Source organism: Oncorhynchus keta, chromosome 28, assembly GCF_023373465.1.
Source record: "Oncorhynchus keta strain PuntledgeMale-10-30-2019 chromosome 28, Oket_V2, whole genome shotgun sequence".
Classification (NCBI taxonomy): Eukaryota; Metazoa; Chordata; class Actinopteri; order Salmoniformes; family Salmonidae; genus Oncorhynchus; species Oncorhynchus keta.
This window is the reverse complement of record NC_068448.1, coordinates 75,791,651-75,809,882: the sequence shown is the minus strand read 5'-3', so window position 1 is coordinate 75,809,882 and position 18,232 is coordinate 75,791,651. Positions and strand designations below refer to the sequence as shown.

The 18,232-nt window shown below is 50.0% G+C and overlaps 1 protein-coding gene across 1 annotated transcript in view; it reads left to right on the top strand.

Annotated features, from left to right (window-relative positions):
- Positions 1-18,232, top strand: part of LOC118372496 (serine/threonine-protein kinase 17A-like) — a 67,756-nt gene that overhangs the window by 37,434 nt on the left and 12,090 nt on the right. The window lies entirely within an intron of this gene.

Genomic DNA, 18,232 nt, shown 5'->3' with positions numbered 1-18,232 from the left:
TAAAGTATGCCCTAACTCTGCCCCCCTAACTCTGCCCTAAAGAATGTCCTAAAGGATGCCTAACTCTGCCTAAAGGATGCTAAGGGATGCCCTAACTCTGCCAAAGAGAATGCCAAAAGGATGCCCTAACTCTGCCCTAAAGAATGTCCTAAAGGATGCCCTAACTCTGCCCTAGAGAATGCCATAAAGCATGCCCTAACTCTGCCCTAAAGGATGCCCTAACTCTGCCCTAAAGGATGCCCTAACTCTGCCCTAAAGGATGCCCTAACTCTGCCCTAAAGGATGCCCTAACTCTGCCCTAAAGAATGCCAAAGGATGCCCTAAATCTGCCCTAAAGGATGCCCTAAAGTCTGCCCTAAAGGATGCCCTAACTCTGCCCTAAATAATTCCCCAAATGATGCCCTAACTCTGCCTAAAGGATGCCCTAACTCTGCCCTAAAGGATGCCCTAACTCTGCCCTAAAGGATGCCCTAACTCTGCCCTAACTCTGCCCTAAAGGATGCCCTAACTCTGCCCTAACTCTGCCCTAAAGGATGCCCTAACTCTGCCCTAAAGGATGCCCTAACTCTGTCCTAACGAATGCCCTAACTCTGCCCTAAATAATGCCAAAAAGGATGCCCTAACTCTGCCCTAAAGGATGCCCTAAAGAATGCCCTAACTCTGCCCTAAAGGATGCCCTAACTCTGCCCTAAAGAATGTCCTAAAGGATGCCCTAACTCTGCCATAGAGAATGCCAAAAAGCATGCCCTAACTCTGCCCTAAAGAATGTCCTAAAGGATGCCCTAACTCTGCCCTAGAGAATGCCATAAAGCATGCCCTAACTCTGCCCTAAAGGATGCCCTAACTCTGCCCTAAAGGATGCCCTAACTCTGCCCTAAAGGATGCCCTAACTCTGCCCTAACTCTGCCCTAAAGGATGCGCTAACAAATCAATTTAATGTGATGTTTTGGCATGGGAAACATATGTTAGCATTGCCAAAGCAAAACTAAAGAATGCCCTAACTCTGCCCTAAAGGATGCCCTAACTCTGCCCTAAAGGATGCCCTAACTCTGCCCTAAAGGATGCCCTAACTCTGCCCTAAAGGATGCCCTAACTCTGCCCTAAAGGATGCCCTAACTCTGCCCTAAAGGATGCCCCAACTCTGCCCTAAATAATTCCCCAAAGGATGCCCTAACTCTGCCCTAAAGGATACCCTAACTCTGCCCTAAAGGATGCCCTAACTCTGTCCTAACGAATGCCATAAAGCATGCCCTAACTCTGCCCTAAAGAATGTCCTAAAGCATGCCCTAAAGGATGCCCTAACTCTGCCCTAGAGAATGCCATAAAGCATGCCCTAACTCTGCCCTAAAGGATGCCCTAACTCTGCCCTAAAGAATGGATGCCCTAACTCTGCCATAAAGAGAATGCCAAAAAGCATGCCCTAACTCTGCCCTAAAGAATGTCCTAAAGGATGCCCTAACTCTGCCCTAGAGAATGCCATAAAGCATGCCCTAACTCTGCCCTAAAGGATGCCCTAACTCTGCCCTAAAGGATGCCCTAACTCTGCCCTAACTCTGCCCTAAAGGATGCGCTAACAAATCAATTTAATGTGATGTTTTGGCATGGGAAACATATGTTAGCATTGCCAAAGCAAAACTAAAGAATGCCCTAACTCTGCCCTAAAGGATGCCCTAACTCTGCCCTAAAGGATGCCCTAACTCTGCCCTAAAGGATGCCCTAACTCTGCCCTAAAGGATGCCCTAACTCTGCCCTAAAGGATGCCCTAACTCTGCCCTAAAGGATGCCCTAACTCTGCCCTAAAGGATGCCCTAACTCTGCCCTAAAGGATGCCCTAACTCTGCCCTAAAGGATGCCCTAACTCTGCCCTAAAGGATGCCCTAACTCTGCCCTAAAGGATGCCCTAACTCTGCCCTAAAGGATGCCCTAAAGGATGCCCTAACTCTGCCCTAAAGGATGCCCTAACTCTGCCCTAAAGGATGCCCTAACTCTGCCCTAAAGGATGCCCTAACTCTGCCCTAAAGGATGCCCTAACTCTGCCCTAAAGGATGCCCTAACTCTGCCCTAAAGGATGCCCTAAAGGATGCCCTAACTCTGCCCTAAAGGATGCCCTAACTCTGCCCTAAAGGATGCCCTAACTCTGTCCTTACGAATGCCCTAACTCTGCCCTAAAGGATACCCTAACTCAGCCCTAAAGTATGCCCTAAAGAATACCCTAAAGAATGCCCTAACTCTGCCATGAAGAATGCCCTAACTCTGCCATAAAGAATGCCCTAACTCTGCCCTAAAGGATGCCCTAACTCTGCCCTAAAGAATGCCCTAACTCTGCCCTAAAGAATGCCCTAACTCTGCCATAAAGAATGCCCTAACTCTGCCATAAAGAATGCCCTAAAGGATGCCCTAAAGGATGCCCTAACTCTGCCCTAAAGGATGCCCTAAAGGATGCCCTAACTCTGCCCTAAAGGATGCCCTAACTCTGCCCTAAAGAATACCCTAAAGAATGCCCCAACTCTGCCCTAAAGGATGCCCTAACTCTGCCCTAAATGCCCTAACTCTGCCATAAAGAATGCCCTAACTCTGCCCTAAATGATGCCCTAACTCTGCCATGAAGAATGCCCTAACTCTGCCCTAAAGAATGCCCTAACTCTGCCATGAAGAATGCCCTAACTCTGCCATAAAGAATGCCCTAACTCTGCCCTGAAGAATGCCCTAAAGGATGCCCTAAAGGATGCCCTAACTCTGCCCTAAAGGATGCCCTAAAGGATGCCCTAACTCTGCCCTAAAGAATGCCCTAACTCTGCCCTAAAGGATGCCCTAACTCTGCCCTAAAGGATGCCCTAACTCTGCCCTAAAGGATGCCCTAACTCTGCCCTAAAGGATGCCCTAACTCTGCCCTAAAGGATGCCCTAACTCTGCCCTAAAGGATGCCCTAACTCTGCCCTAAAGAATGCCCTAACTCTGCCCTAAAGGATGCCCTAACTCTGCCCTAAAGGATGCCCTAACTCTGCCCTAAAGGATGCCCTAACTCTGCCCTAAAGGATGCCCTAACTCTGCCCTAAAGGATGCCCTAACTCTGCCCTAAAGGATGCCCTAACTCTGCCCTAAAGAATGCCCTAACTCTGCCCTAAAGAATGCCCTAACTCTGCCCTAAAGGATGCCCTAACTCTGCCCTAAAGGATGCCCTAACTCTGCCCTAAAGGATGCCCTAACTCTGCCCTAAAGAATGCCCTAAAGGATGCCCTAACTCTGCCCTAAAGGATGCCCTAACTCTGCCCTAAAGGATGCCCTAACTCTGCCCTAAAGGATGCCCTAACTCTGCCCTAAAGGATGCCCTAACTCTGCCCTAAAGAATACCCCTAAAGAATGCCCTAACTCTGCCCTAAAGGATGCCCTAACTCTGCCCTAAAGAATACCCTAAAGAATGCCCTAACTCTGCCCTAAAGGATGCCCTAACTCTGCCCTAAAGGATGCCCTAACTCTGCCCTAAAGGATGCCCCAACTGCCCTGCCCTAAAGGATGCCCTAACTCTGCCCTAAAGGATGCCCTAACTCTGCCCTAAAGGATGCCTAAAGAATGCCCTAACTCTGCCCTAAATGCCTAATACCCTAAAGAATGCCCTAACTCTGCCCTAAAGGATGCCCCAACTCTGCCCTAAAGGATGCCCTCCCTGTACAGTGTAGCATGCCTAACTGCCCTAAAGGATGCCCTAAAGAATGCCCTAACTCTGCCCCTAAAGAATCTGCCTAAAAATGCCCTAAAGGATGCCCTAACTCTGCCAAAAATGCCTATGCCCTAAACTAGCCTAAAGGATGCCCTAACTCTGCCCTAAAGGATGCCCTAACTCTGCCCTAAAGAATGCCCTAACTCTGCCCTAACTCTGCCCTAAAGCATGCCCTAACTCTGCCCTAAAGCATGCCCTAACTCTGCCCTAACTCTGCCCTAAAGCATGCCCTAACTCTGCCCTAAAGAGCACATCATAGAATCTATGGGTTTTAATAGAGACGATGCACCTTCCTTTCTCCACCACACCAAGCCCCTCCTTCAATACAACAACTAGTGTTGGCAAACCGAATGCATAGCCGGAGCCCTGCGCTAGAGACAATCATTGACTTTATCATTTTTTTGGGACAGTATCATCCTGTTAAAATAGCCCGGTATACAGTATATACAGTATTACACCTCACCTCAGTACATCTCACACACAATGTGAAATGGCTTCTTGATTTCCCAACAAAGGTCCCAAACTCCCTGTACAGTGTAGCAGCCTACTGTGTTGCATGTTATCTGTGGCTGTCTTGGCGTCCCCCAATGAATCAGACTAAAAAGGCTTTAAGTGAACCCCTGTGGTGTCCAAGCCTGCCCTGAACTAGCCTAGAGGGTAGGAGAGGGGTTAGCGTTAGCAGGGAGATAATTGGTTGTCCTGCTAGATTAGCATCCTAAACTAATGCCAAGGACACCACACTGCATGACCTCTGCATGACCTCTGCTAACAGTCACTCCAGTCCATATGGATCCCCTCTGTGACTTGACCGCTCACCTCTGCATGACCTCTGCTAACAGTCACTCCAGTCCATATGGAGCCCCTCTGTGACTTGACCGCTCACCTCTGCATGACCTCTGCTAACAGTCACTCCAGTCCATATGGATCCCCTCTGTGACTTGACCGCTCACCTCTGCATGACCTCTGCTAACAGTCACTCCAGTCCATATGGAGCCCCTCTGTGACTTGACCGCTCACCTCTGCATGACCTCTGCTAACAGTCACTCCAGTCCATATGGATCCCCTCTGTGACTTGACCGCTCACCTCTGCATGACCTCTGCTAACAGTCACTCCAGTCCATATGGAGCCCCTCTGTGACTTGACCGCTCAGCTGAACAAGACTAGAACATTCCATGTGTGGGGGATGCTACTCCCTCAATGGGCCGCTACTGGAATGACCCCTCTTTAGGACATTAGATTACTCTAGTTAACATTTGTTAATGTTTCTCCATGTTCTTTGACCTTTTATTTAACTAGTCCGTTAAGAACAAATTCTTATTTTCACTGACGGCCTAGGAGACTCATACTTCAGCCTTACAGTGTTGTCACCATACCAGAATTTTGACTTCGATCCTGATACCAGGTTCAATATTACGATAGTCGATCCTCGATACCAAAATTATACCATGGTAAAAATGAAAGGTGTATTAGCTAAGTCCCAGAATGCCACTTGATCCAGACAAATCAACTCATCTACTCCTCTGTTCAGTAGTTGGCCGTCTTTTGAGTTCAATATGATTTTATTTTTAAGTTGATAAGGCAGTCATGCAAATGTAATGAATCAATTATACAATCATACAATTCATTTGACTTTGGTAAAAAAACAATCTAACTACATAACATAAGGGCAATCATTTATTTGAATGGTAATTATCTATTGATAAACTGGGTAAATCAAGATTATAGCCTAAGCTTATCCACTATACAGCTGAATGCATATTCAATAGCAGTGTGTGCCTGCATTGAGTTATTTTAGTTATTTTTGATGTTGATTTTGTTTTGCTGCTGATTTCATGTGGCTACAGATGACACTGTTATTTTATTGTACTGATCAAAAACATTTGGATAGAAGTAGAAATCTCTTCTTTTATAAAAGTGTGCCTTGTCTCCTTAAACCCAGTAATTAGGTTGTTCATGACAAGGCACACGCCCAGCCCCACAGTCAGTTGAGTTTGGTGAGGAAGAGACAGGACTACCGTAAGTATTTTTGGACATGATGGAGAGACAATTAAGTGAATGAATCAAGTTTGTGGTAACAATAAGCTTTGATTTGTTTTATGGTTTGCATATTATCACAAAGAAAGAGTAGTGAATTGATGATATCTTTAGCTGAAATGTTAGCCTGCAAAGCTGGAAGCTACCAGTATCTTCTTCCATTGTAAAGTGTTGTAACCTGTATGGACATTGTTTTGCGAACAGTAATGAAAAGTTTCAACATTTCTACATACCGTGTTGCATTATTCAAGTGTTTTAACTTCTGTGCATCAGAGATCTAACATGATACAGTCCAGACTCCCAGTTCATCATGAATAGAGAGGTAACATGATACAGTCCAGACTCCCAGTTCATTATGAGTAGAGAGGTAACATGATATAGTCCAGACTCCCAGTTCATTATGAATAGAGATCTAACATGATACAGTCCAGATTCCCAGTTCATCATGAGTAGAGATCTAACATGATACAGTCCAGACTCCCAGTTCATCAGGAGTAGAGAGGTAACATGATACAGTCCAGACTCCCAGTTCATTATGAGTAGAGAGGTAACATGATACAGTCCAGACTCCCAGTTCATTATGAGTAGAGAGGTAACATGATACAGTCCAGACTCCCAGTTCATTATGAGTAGAGAGGTAACATGATACAGTCCAGACTCCCAGTTCATTATGAGTAGAGATCTAACATGATACAGTCCAGACTCCCAGTTCATTATGAATAGAGATCTAACATGATACAGTCCAGACTCCCAGTTCATCATGAGTAGAGAGGTAACATGATACAGTCCAGACTCCCAGTTCATTATGAGTAGAGAGGTAACATGATACAGTCCAGACTCCCAGTTCATTATGAGTAGAGATCTAACATGATACAGTCCAGACTCCCAGTTCATTATGAATAGAGATCTAACATGATACAGTCCAGACTCCCAGTTCATCAGGAGTAGAGAGGTAACATGATACAGTCCAGACTCCCAGTTCATTATGAGTAGAGATCTAACATGATACAGTCCAGACTCCCAGTTCATCATGAGTAGAGATCTAACATGATACAGTCCAGACTCCCAGTGCAGGCTATGTGGAGCAGTCAAGAGTCAACGAAAGGTGCGCTCGCGCTGTATGGGGCTGTGGTTATAGAATTGATCCTCTCATTTGCTTATACGACGTGAGACACATTATGTGGTATCAAAGTTTCAGGTATACCGTGCAACAATATAGCTTCATCTATTTCAGTTTGTGAAGAGTGGGATTGGTCAGTTGCATAGCTATAATGGAGCACATCATTTGCATGATTCCATTTTGTTTGTTGTTTGTATTAGAATGTAATCTTTTCGAATAGAATATCCCTTAATTGCTGCTGCACTCCCCCAGTCTTAGTTCCATTGTTGACCTGCTGTTCATTCCTCAGTTTACTCTACCCATCCCCTGCCACAAGACAGACCACCTCTCTACTGTAGCACAAGGAAGACACCCAGGAAATCAATAATATTGTCAAAGGAGGGGAGAGAGAGAGACGGCGGGAGACACGGAGGGAGGGAGACGGAGGGAGGGAGACGGAGGGAGGGAGACACGGTGGGAGGGAGACGGAGCGAGAGATGGAGGGAGGGAGACGGAGGGAGGGAGGGAGACGGAGGGAGGGAGACACGGTGGGAGGGAGACGGAGCGAGAGATGGAGGGAGGGAGACGGAGGGAGGGAGGGAGACGGAGGGAGGGAGACGGAGGGAGGGAGACGGAGGGAGGGAGACGGTGGGAGGGAGACACGGTGGGAGGGAGACGGAGCGAGAGATGGAGGGAGGGAGACGGAGGGAGGGAGGGAGACGGAGGGAGGGAGACGGAGGGAGGGAGACGGTGGGAGGGAGACACGGTGGGAGGGAGACGGAGCGAGATGGAGGGAGGGAGACGGAGGGAGGGAGGGAGGGAGGAAGGGAGACGGAGGGAGAGACACGGTGGGAGGGAGAGGAGGGAGAGACATGGCGGGAGAGGGACGGAGGGAGGGAGACGGAGCGAGAGACGGAGGGAGAGGGACGGACGGAGGGAGGGAGAGGGACGGACGGAGGGAGGGAGGGAGGGAGATGGAGCGAGAGGGAGGGAGGGACGGAGGGAGGGAGGGGATGGAGGGAGGGAGAGGGAGGGAGACGGAGGGAGAGACACGGCGGGAGGGAGACACGGAGGGAGAGGGACGGAGCGAGGGAGATGAGAGATGGGATTTATTTTTTTAATTGTTTTTTTACAGCTGATTGGTATTTTGGGGCACTAGAGCAAACATGAGGAGAGGGACCAGGAGTGGCATGGGCTACAGATGAGGGACCGGGAGTGGCATGGGCTACAGATGAGGGACCGGGAGTGGCATGGGCTACAGATGAGGGACGGCCTGAAAGTATAGTGCTAATCATGCAATTACAGTATGAGGCGGAAGTGGGGAGGGAAGTCGAATGGGGTGGGGGGGTGGGGGGGATTAGCGAGCCAGGGGAAGTGGGGAGGGAAGTCGAATGGGGTGGGGGGTTGGGGGGGATTAGCGAGCCAGGGGAAGTGGGGAGGGAAGTCGAATGGGGTGGGGGGTGGGGGGATTAGCGAGCCAGGGGAAGTGGGGAGGGAAGTCGAATGGGGTGGGGGGTGGGGGGGATTAGCGAGCCAGGGGAAGTGGGGAGGGAAGTCGAATGGGGGGGATTAGCGAGCCAGGGTCCAAAGTGCGCTTTTCCAAGCAGGATGGCTGTCACGCCTTGGTCATTGTATTTTGTGTTTTCGTTATATATTTGGTCAGGCCAGGGTGTGACATGGGTTTATGTTATTGTATTTTCGTATTGGGGTTTGTAGTATTTGGGATCGCAGCTGATTAGGGGTGTTATATAGGCTTGGCTGCCTGAGGCGGTTCTCAATCAGAGTCAGGTGATTCTCGTTGTCTCTGATTGGGAACCGTATTTAGGTAGCCTGAGTTTCGCTTTGTATTTCGTGGGTGATTGTTCCTGTCTCTGTGTAGTTTCACCAGATAGGCTGTAAATAGGTTTCGTTCCGTTTGTCGTTTTTGTATATGTTAAGTTATTTCATGTATCACGATCTCTTCATTAAAGACATGAGTAACCACTACGCTGCATTTCGGTCCGACTCTCTTTCTACAAACGAAGAACGGCGTTACAATGGCGAGGGCAGCGGCTGGATGAGGGAGTGTGGCCTCATTGGGCTCTCCTCTCTGGGCCCCAGCTCGGAGTTCATTATCTCCGTAGTGCTCCACGGTGGCACGCGAGGTTCCGGGCCGTGGCTTCCAGCCCAGAGAAAGAGAGGGAGGGTTAATCTCATCTCCGGGCTGGAGCAAGGGGGATAGCCCCTCCCCAGTGAAGGAAGCTACACTGAGCTCTTTCTCTCCATCCTCCATTGATAAAGTGGCTAGTTTTTGTGTTGCTAGTTCGAGTGGCGAAACAAAACAGGTTACCAGAAATAGACCAGACGGATCCTGTGTTCAGTTTGGCTGAAATGGGTTGGTGATAAACGTTGGATCGATCTTTCCCGGCAGTGCATCATTGATTTAATTCATCCATGGCACAGGGAAACATCCTCTCAGGGTTCTTGGCAAGGGGCCAATACAAATATACAGTAGTTCACGAGAGCACATAGCCTTTGACATAACGCTTTCCAGGCCTTGTCTAACAAGTGGAGTTCCTTTTAGCAGGCAACATAATGAACATGAACGCTTGAAGAAACACAACTCATACCACTGACTGGGAGAAATGTTTCCATCCAGGAGGAAGAGAAGGATGGAGGGATGACTTGTTCTCGAGATTTCTCTCTCACTCAGCCTCTCAGAGGAGCTTAAAGCTGTGACTTACCCACAGGTCACCTACTGACTGTCACCTAGTCACCTACTGACTGTCACCAGGTCACTTATTGATTGTCACCTGGTCACCTATTGACTGTCACCTCGTCACCTACTGACTGTCACCTAGTCACCCACTGACTGTCACCTGGTCACCTACTGACTGTCACCTGGTCACCCACTGACTGTCACCTGGTCACCTACTGACTGTCACCTGGACATCCCACTGACTGTCACCAGGTCACCTACTGACTGTCACCAGGTCACCTACTGACTGTCACCAGGTCACCTACTGACTGTCACCTGGTCATCCCACTGACTGTCACCAGGTCACCTACTGACTGTCACCAGGTCACCTACTGACTGTCACCTGGTCACCTACTGACTGTCACCAGGTCACCTACTGACTGTCACCTGGTCATCCCACTGACTGTCACCAGGTCACCTACTGACTGTCACCAGGTCACCTACTGACTGTCACCTGGTCACCTACTGACTGTCACCTGGTCACCCACTGACTGCCACCTAGTCACCTACTGACTGTCACCTACTGACTACTACCTAGTCACATACTGACTGCCACCTAGTCACCTACTGACTGTCACCAGGTCACCCACTGACTGTCACCAGGTCACCCACTGACTGTCACCAGGTCACCTACTGACTGTCACCTAGTCACCTACTGACTGCCACCTAGTCACCTACTGACTGCCACCTACTGACTGTCACCTAGTCACCTACTGATTGTCACCCAGTGACTGTCACCTACTGACTGCCACCTAGTCACCTACTGACTGTCACCAGGTCACCCACTGACTGTCACCTGGTTACCTACTGGATGTCAAATTGTCACCTATTGGGTGTCACCTGGTCACCTACTGACTGCCACCTAGTCACCTACTGACTGTTACCAGGTCACCTACTGACTGTCACCTAGTCACCTAGTCAGGTCACCTAGTCACCTAGTCAGGTCACTGACCTAGTCACCTACTGATTGTCACCTAGTGACTGTCACCTACTGACTGTCACCTCGTCACCTACTGACTGTCACCTACTGACTGTCACCTGGTCACCCACTGACTGTCACCTGGTTACCTACTGGCTGTCAAATGGTCACCTATTGGGTGTCACCTGGTCACCTACTGACTGTCACCTGGTCACCTACTGACCTGTCACCAGGTCACCTACTGACTGTCACCAGGTCACTTATTGATTGTCACCAGATCACCTACTGACTGTCACCTTGTCACCTACTGACTGTCACCAGGTCACCTACTGACTGTCACCAGGTCACCTACTGACTGTCACCAGGTCACCTACTGACTGTCACCCAGTCACCTACTGACTGTCACCTGGTGACCTACTGACTGTCACCTACTGACTGTCACCTGGTGACCTACTGACTGTCACCTACTGACTGTCACCAGGTCACCTACTGACTGTCACCTAGTCACCTACTGACTGCCACCTACTGATTGTCACCTAGTCACCTCGTGACTGTCACCTAGTGACTGTCTCCTACTGACTACCACCTAGTCACCTACTGACTACCACCTAGTCACCTACTGACTACCACCTAGTCACCTACTGACTACCACCTAGTCACCTACTGACTGCCACCTAGTCACCTACTGACTGTCACCAGGTCACCCATTGACTGTCACCAGGTCACCTACTGACTGTCACCTACTGACTGCCACCTAGTCACCTACTGACTCACCTACTGACTGTCACCTAGTCACCTACTAACTGCCACCTAGTCACCTACTGACTGTCACCTGGTCACCTATTGGCTGTCACCTGGTCACCTACTGACTCACCTGGTGACCTACTGACTGTCACCTACTGACTGTCACCTGGTCACCTACTGACTGTCACCAGGTCACTTACTGACTGTCACCTACTGACTGTCACCAGGTCACTTATTGATTGTCACCTGGTCAACTATTGACTGTCACCTCGTCACCTACTGACTGTCACCTGGTCATCTTACTGACTGTCACCAGGTCATCTTACTGACTGTCACCCAGTCATCTACTGACTCTCACCTGGTCACCTACTGACTGTCACCTACTAACTGTCACCTGGTCACCCACTGACTGTCACCAGGTAACCCACTGACTGTCACCTGGTCACCCACTGACTGTCACCAGGTCACCCACTGACTGTCGCCAGGTCACCCACTGACTGTCACCAGGTCACCCACTGACTGTCACCTGGTCACCTACTGACTGTCACCTACTAACTGTCACCTGGTCACCCACTGACTGTCACCAGGTCACCCACTGACTGTCACCTGGTCACCCACTGACTGTCACCTGGTCACCTACTGACTGTCACCTGGTCACCTACTGACTGTCACCTGGACATCCCACTGACTGTCACCAGGTCACCTACTGACTGTCACCTGGTCACCTACTGACTGTCACCAGGTCACCTACTGACTGTCACCTGGTCATCCCACTGACTGTCACCAGGTCACCTACTGACTGTCACCTGGTCACCTACTGACTGTCACCTGGTCACCCACTGACTGCCACCTAGTCACCTACTGACTGTCACCTACTGACTACTACCTAATCACATACTGACTGCCACCTAGTCACCTACTGACTGTCACCAGGTCACCCACTGACTGTCACCAGGTCACCCACTGACTGTCACCAGGTCACCTACTGACTGCCACCTAGTCACCTACTGACTGCCACCTACTGACTGTCACCTAGTCACCTACTGATTGTCACCCAGTGACTGTCACCTACTGACTGCCACCTAGTCACCTACTGACTGTCACCAGGTCACCCACTGACTGTCACCTGGTTACCTACTGGCTGTCAAATTGTCACCTATTGGGTGTCACCTGGTCACCTACTGACTGCCACCTAGTCACCTACTGACTGTCACCTGGTCACCCACTGACTGTCACCTGGTCACCTACTGACTGTCACCTGGTCACCTACTGACTGTCACCAGGTCACCTACTGACTGTCACCTGGTCATCCCACTGACTGTCACCTGGTCATCCCACTGACTGTCACCAGGTCACCTACTGACTGTCACCTGGTCACCTACTGACTGTCACCTGGTCACCCACTGACTGCCACCTAGTCACCTACTGACTGTCACCTACTGACTACTACCTAGTCACATACTGACTGCCACCTAGTCACCTACTGACTGTCACCAGGTCACCCACTGACTGTCACCAGGTCACCCACTGACTGTCACCAGGTCACCTACTGACTGTCACCTAGTCACCTACTGACTGCCACCTAGTCACCTACTGACTGCCACCTACTGACTGTCACCTAGTCACCTACTGATTGTCACCCAGTGACTGTCACCTACTGACTGCCACCTAGTCACCTACTGACTGTCACCAGGTCACCTACTGGCTGTCAAATTGTCACCTATTGGGTGTCACCTGGTCACCTACTGACTGCCACCTAGTCACCTACTGACTGTTACCAGGTCACCTACTGACTGTCACCTAGTCACCTAGTCAGGTCACCTAGTCACCTAGTCAGGTCACTGACCTAGTCACCTACTGATTGTCACCTAGTGACTGTCACCTACTGACTGTCACCTTGTCACCTACTGACTGTCACCTACTGACTGTCACCTGGTCACCCACTGACTGTCACCTGGTTACCTACTGGCTGTCAAATGGTCACCTATTGGGTGTCACCTGGTCACCTACTGACTGTCACCTGGTCACCTACTGACCTGTCACCAGGTCACCTACTGACTGTCACCAGGTCACTTATTGATTGTCACCAGATCACCTACTGACTGTCACCTTGTCACCTACTGACTGTCACCAGGTCACCTACTGACTGTCACCAGGTCACCTACTGACTGTTACCCAGTCACCTACTGACTGTCACCTGGTGACCTACTGACTGTCACCTACTGACTGTCACCTGGTCACCTACTGACTGTCACCTGGTGACCTACTCACACCTACTGACTGTCACCAGGTCACCTACTGACTGTCACCAGGTCACCTACTGACTGTTACCCAGTCACCTACTGACTGTCACCTGGTGACCTACTGACTGTCACCTACTGACTGTCACCTGGTCACCTACTGACTGTCACCAGGTCACCTACTGACTGTCACCTGGTCATCCCACTGACTGTCACCAGGTCACCTACTGACTGTCACCTGGTCACCTACTGACTGTCACCTGGTCACCCACTGACTGCCACCTAGTCACCTACTGACTGTCACCTACTGACTACTACCTAATCACATACTGACTGCCACCTAGTCACCTACTGACTGTCACCAGGTCACCCACTGACTGTCACCAGGTCACCCACTGACTGTCACCAGGTCACCTACTGACTGTCACCTAGTCACCTACTGACTGCCACCTACTGACTGTCACCTAGTCACCTACTGATTGTCACCCAGTGACTGTCACCTACTGACTGCCACCTAGTCACCTACTGACTGTCACCAGGTCACCCACTGACTGTCACCTGGTTACCTACTGGCTGTCAAATTGTCACCTATTGGGTGTCACCTGGTCACCTACTGACTGCCACCTAGTCACCTACTGACTGTCACCTGGTCACCCACTGACTGTCACCTGGTCACCCACTGACTGTCACCTGGTCACCTACTGACTGTCACCAGGTCACCTACTGACTGTCACCTGGTCATCCCACTGACTGTCACCAGGTCACCTACTGACTGTCACCTGGTCACCTACTGACTGTCACCTGGTCACCCACTGACTGCCACCTAGTCACCTACTGACTGTCACCTACTGACTACTACCTAGTCACATACTGACTGCCACCTAGTCACCTACTGACTGTCACCAGGTCACCCACTGACTGTCACCAGGTCACCCACTGACTGTCACCAGGTCACCTACTGACTGTCACCTAGTCACCTACTGACTGCCACCTAGTCACCTACTGACTGCCACCTACTGACTGTCACCTAGTCACCTACTGACTGCCACCTACTGACTGTCACCTAGTCACCTACTGACTGTCACCAGGTCACCTACTGGCTGTCAAATTGTCACCTATTGACTGTCACCAGGTCACCTACTGACTGTCACCTAGTCACCTAGTCAGGTCACCTAGTCACCTAGTCAGGTCACTGACCTAGTCACCTACTGATTGTCACCTAGTGACTGTCACCTACTGACTGTCACCTCGTCACCTACTGACTGTCACCTACTGACTGTCACCTGGTCACCCACTGACTGTCACCTGGTTACCTACTGGCTGTCAAATGGTCACCTATTGGGTGTCACCTGGTCACCTACTGACTGTCACCTGGTCACCTACTGACCTGTCACCAGGTCACCTACTGACTGTCACCAGGTCACTTATTGATTGTCACCAGATCACCTACTGACTGTCACCTTGTCACCTACTGACTGTCACCAGGTCACCTACTGACTGTCACCAGGTCACCTACTGACTGTTACCCAGTCACCTACTGACTGTCACCTGGTGACCTACTGACTGTCACCTACTGACTGTCACCTGGTGACCTACTGACTGTCACCTACTGACTGTCACCAGGTCACCTACTGACTGTCACCTAGTCACCTACTGACTGCCACCTACTGATTGTCACCTAGTCACCTCGTGACTGTCACCTAGTGACTGTCTCCTACTGACTACCACCTAGTCACCTACTGACTACCAACTAGTCACCTACTGACTACCACCTAGTCACCTACTGACTACCACCTAGTCACCTACTGACTGTCACCTAGTCACCTACTGACTGTCACCAGGTCACCCATTGACTGTCACCAGGTCACCTACTGACTGTCACCTAGTCACCTACTGACTGCCACCTAGTCACCTACTGACTCACCTACTGACTGTCACCTAGTCACCTACTGACTGTCACCTAGTGACTGTCACCTACTGACTGCCACCTAGTCACCTACTGACTGTCACCTGGTCACCTATTGGCTGTCAAATGGTCACCTATTGGCTGTCACCTGGTCACCTACTGACTCACCTGGTGACCTACTGACTGTCACCTACTGACTGTCACCTGGTCACCTACTGACTGTCACCAGGTCACTTACTGACTGTCACCTACTGACTGTCACCAGGTCACTTATTGATTGTCACCTGGTCAACTATTGACTGTCACCTCGTCACCTACTGACTGTCACCTGGTCATCTTACTGACTGTCACCAGGTCATCTTACTGACTGTCACCCAGTCATCTACTGACTCTCACCTGGTCACCTACTGACTGTCACCCAGTCATCTACTGACTCTCACCTGGTCACCTACTGACTGTCACCTACTAACTGTCACCTGGTCACCCACTGACTGTCACCAGGTCACCTACTGACTGTCACCTACTAACTGTCACCTGGTCACCCACTGACTGTCACCAGGTCACCCACTGACTGTCACCTGGTCACCTACTGACTGTCACCTACTAACTGTCACCTGGTCACCCACTGACTGTCACCAGGTCACCCACTGACTGTCACCAGGTCACCCACTGACTGTCACCAGGTCACCCACTGACTGTCACCAGGTCACCCACTGACTGTCACCAGGTCACCCACTGACTGTCACCAGGTCACCCACTGACTGTCGCCAGGTCACCCACTGACTGTCACCAGGTCACCCACTGACTGTCACCAGGTCACCCACTGACTGTCGCCAGGTCACCCACTGACTGTCGCCAGGTCACCCACTGACTGTCACCTGGTGACCTACTGACTGTCACCTACTGACTGTCACCTACTGACTGTCACCAGGTCACCCACTGACTGTCACCAGGTCACCCACTGACTGTCACCAGGTCACCTACTGACTGTCACCTGGTCACCTACTGGCTGTCACCAGGTCACCTACTGACTGTCACCAGGTCACCCACTTACTGTCACCCGGTCATAAAAGGTAGGACAGATAAAAGTGGATCCCTGATACACTGTTAGACAAGGCAGAGCATCCTGTTCTCTGGACCCAGTTATTGAGTCCAACCTGCTGCACTGAGAGCTATTTCTAAATCGTAGAATTTCCAAGAACATTTTTTTTGCTCATGTGATGTTTGTGTGTGTGACATCTTGGCATGAACAGTTCATGAGTGTGGCGTGTGTACGTGCCCTCAGAAGAGATGGGCGTTGGACACTCGTTGGACACTCGGCCCTACAGTACCACACCACAGTGGTATACCGACTGACCAGACGTGCTCTCATCATCCAAAACAGCAATGACCTAGTTATGAATCTGCCAGATTTCTATTCCCTCTTGACCCTGGTGGACTCAGTGGTTAGAGGCCCAACTGGAAGCACTAGGCTATAATTACTGGCCCTGATAACAGAGGAACCTTTTTAAGCCCTCAGTGTCTGTGGATAATACAGAGAGATAGTGAAATCTGAGAAACTGTATAAGGTGGGACACCAGGAAGCGTTTTGGTTCAGTGTCGTATTGTCTAATGACTTTTTTTCTGCCAGTTGAACTTGTCTGCTGTCCCACCTTATACTGGTCTTCAGTTTAATCAGCTCTGTTGTTTTGGTACCAAGCGGCTAACAACATTCAGATTTGTATATTTTTTTAAGCTTTAAAGTAGCTGGGGCAGTTTCTTTGCCCAAATGGTGGGTCAGGATTTTCAGGTCTCTCCAGAGATGTTCGATAGGGTTCAAGTCCCGGCTCTTGCTGGGCCACTCAAGGACATTCAGAGACTTGTCCCGAAGCCACGGCTGCATTGTCTTGGCTGTGTGCTTAGGGTCATTGTCCTGTTGGAAGGTGAACCTTCGCCCCAGTATGATGTCCTGAGCGCTCTGGAGCAGGTTTTTATCACGGATCTCTCTGTACTTTGCTCCATTCAACTTTGCCTCGATCCTGACTAGTCTCCCAGTTCCTTCTGCTGAAAAACATCCCCCCAACTTGATGCTGCCACCACCATGCTTCACCGTAGGGATGGTGCCAGGTTTCCTCCAGACTTGATTCTTGGCATTCAGGCCAAAGAGTTCAATCTTGGTTTCACCAGACCAGAGAATCTTGTTTCTCATGGTCTGAGAGTCTTTAGGTGCATTTTGTCAAACTCCAAGCAGGCTGTTATGTGCCTTTTACTGAGGAGTGGCTTCCGTCTGGCCACTCTACCATAAAGGCCTGATTGGTGGAGAGCTACAGAGATGGTTGTCCTTCTGGACGGTTCTCCCATCTCCACAGAAGAACTCTGGAGCTCTGTCAGAGTGACCATTGAGTTCTTGGTCACCTCCCTGACCAAAGCCCTTCTCCCCCTGCTCAGTTTTGCCGGGCGGACAGTTGTAGGAAGAGTCTTGGTGGTTCCTAACTTCTCCCATTTAAGAAGGATGGAGGAAACTGTGTTCTTGGGGCCCTTAAATGCTGCAGACATTTTTTGTACCCTTACCCAGATAGTGCCTGGACACAATCCTGTCTCGGAGCTCTACGCACAATTCCTTCGACCTCATGGCTTGGTTTTTGCTCTGACATGCACTGTCAACTGTGGGACCTTATATAGAGAGCTGTGTCCCGTTCCAAATCATGTCCAATCAATTGAATTTACCACAGGTGGACTCCAATGAAGTTGTCGAAACATCTCAAGGATGATCAATGGAAACAGGAAGCACCTGAATTTAATTTAGAGTCTCATAGCAAAGGATCTTAATACTTATGTAAATAAGGTATTTTTGT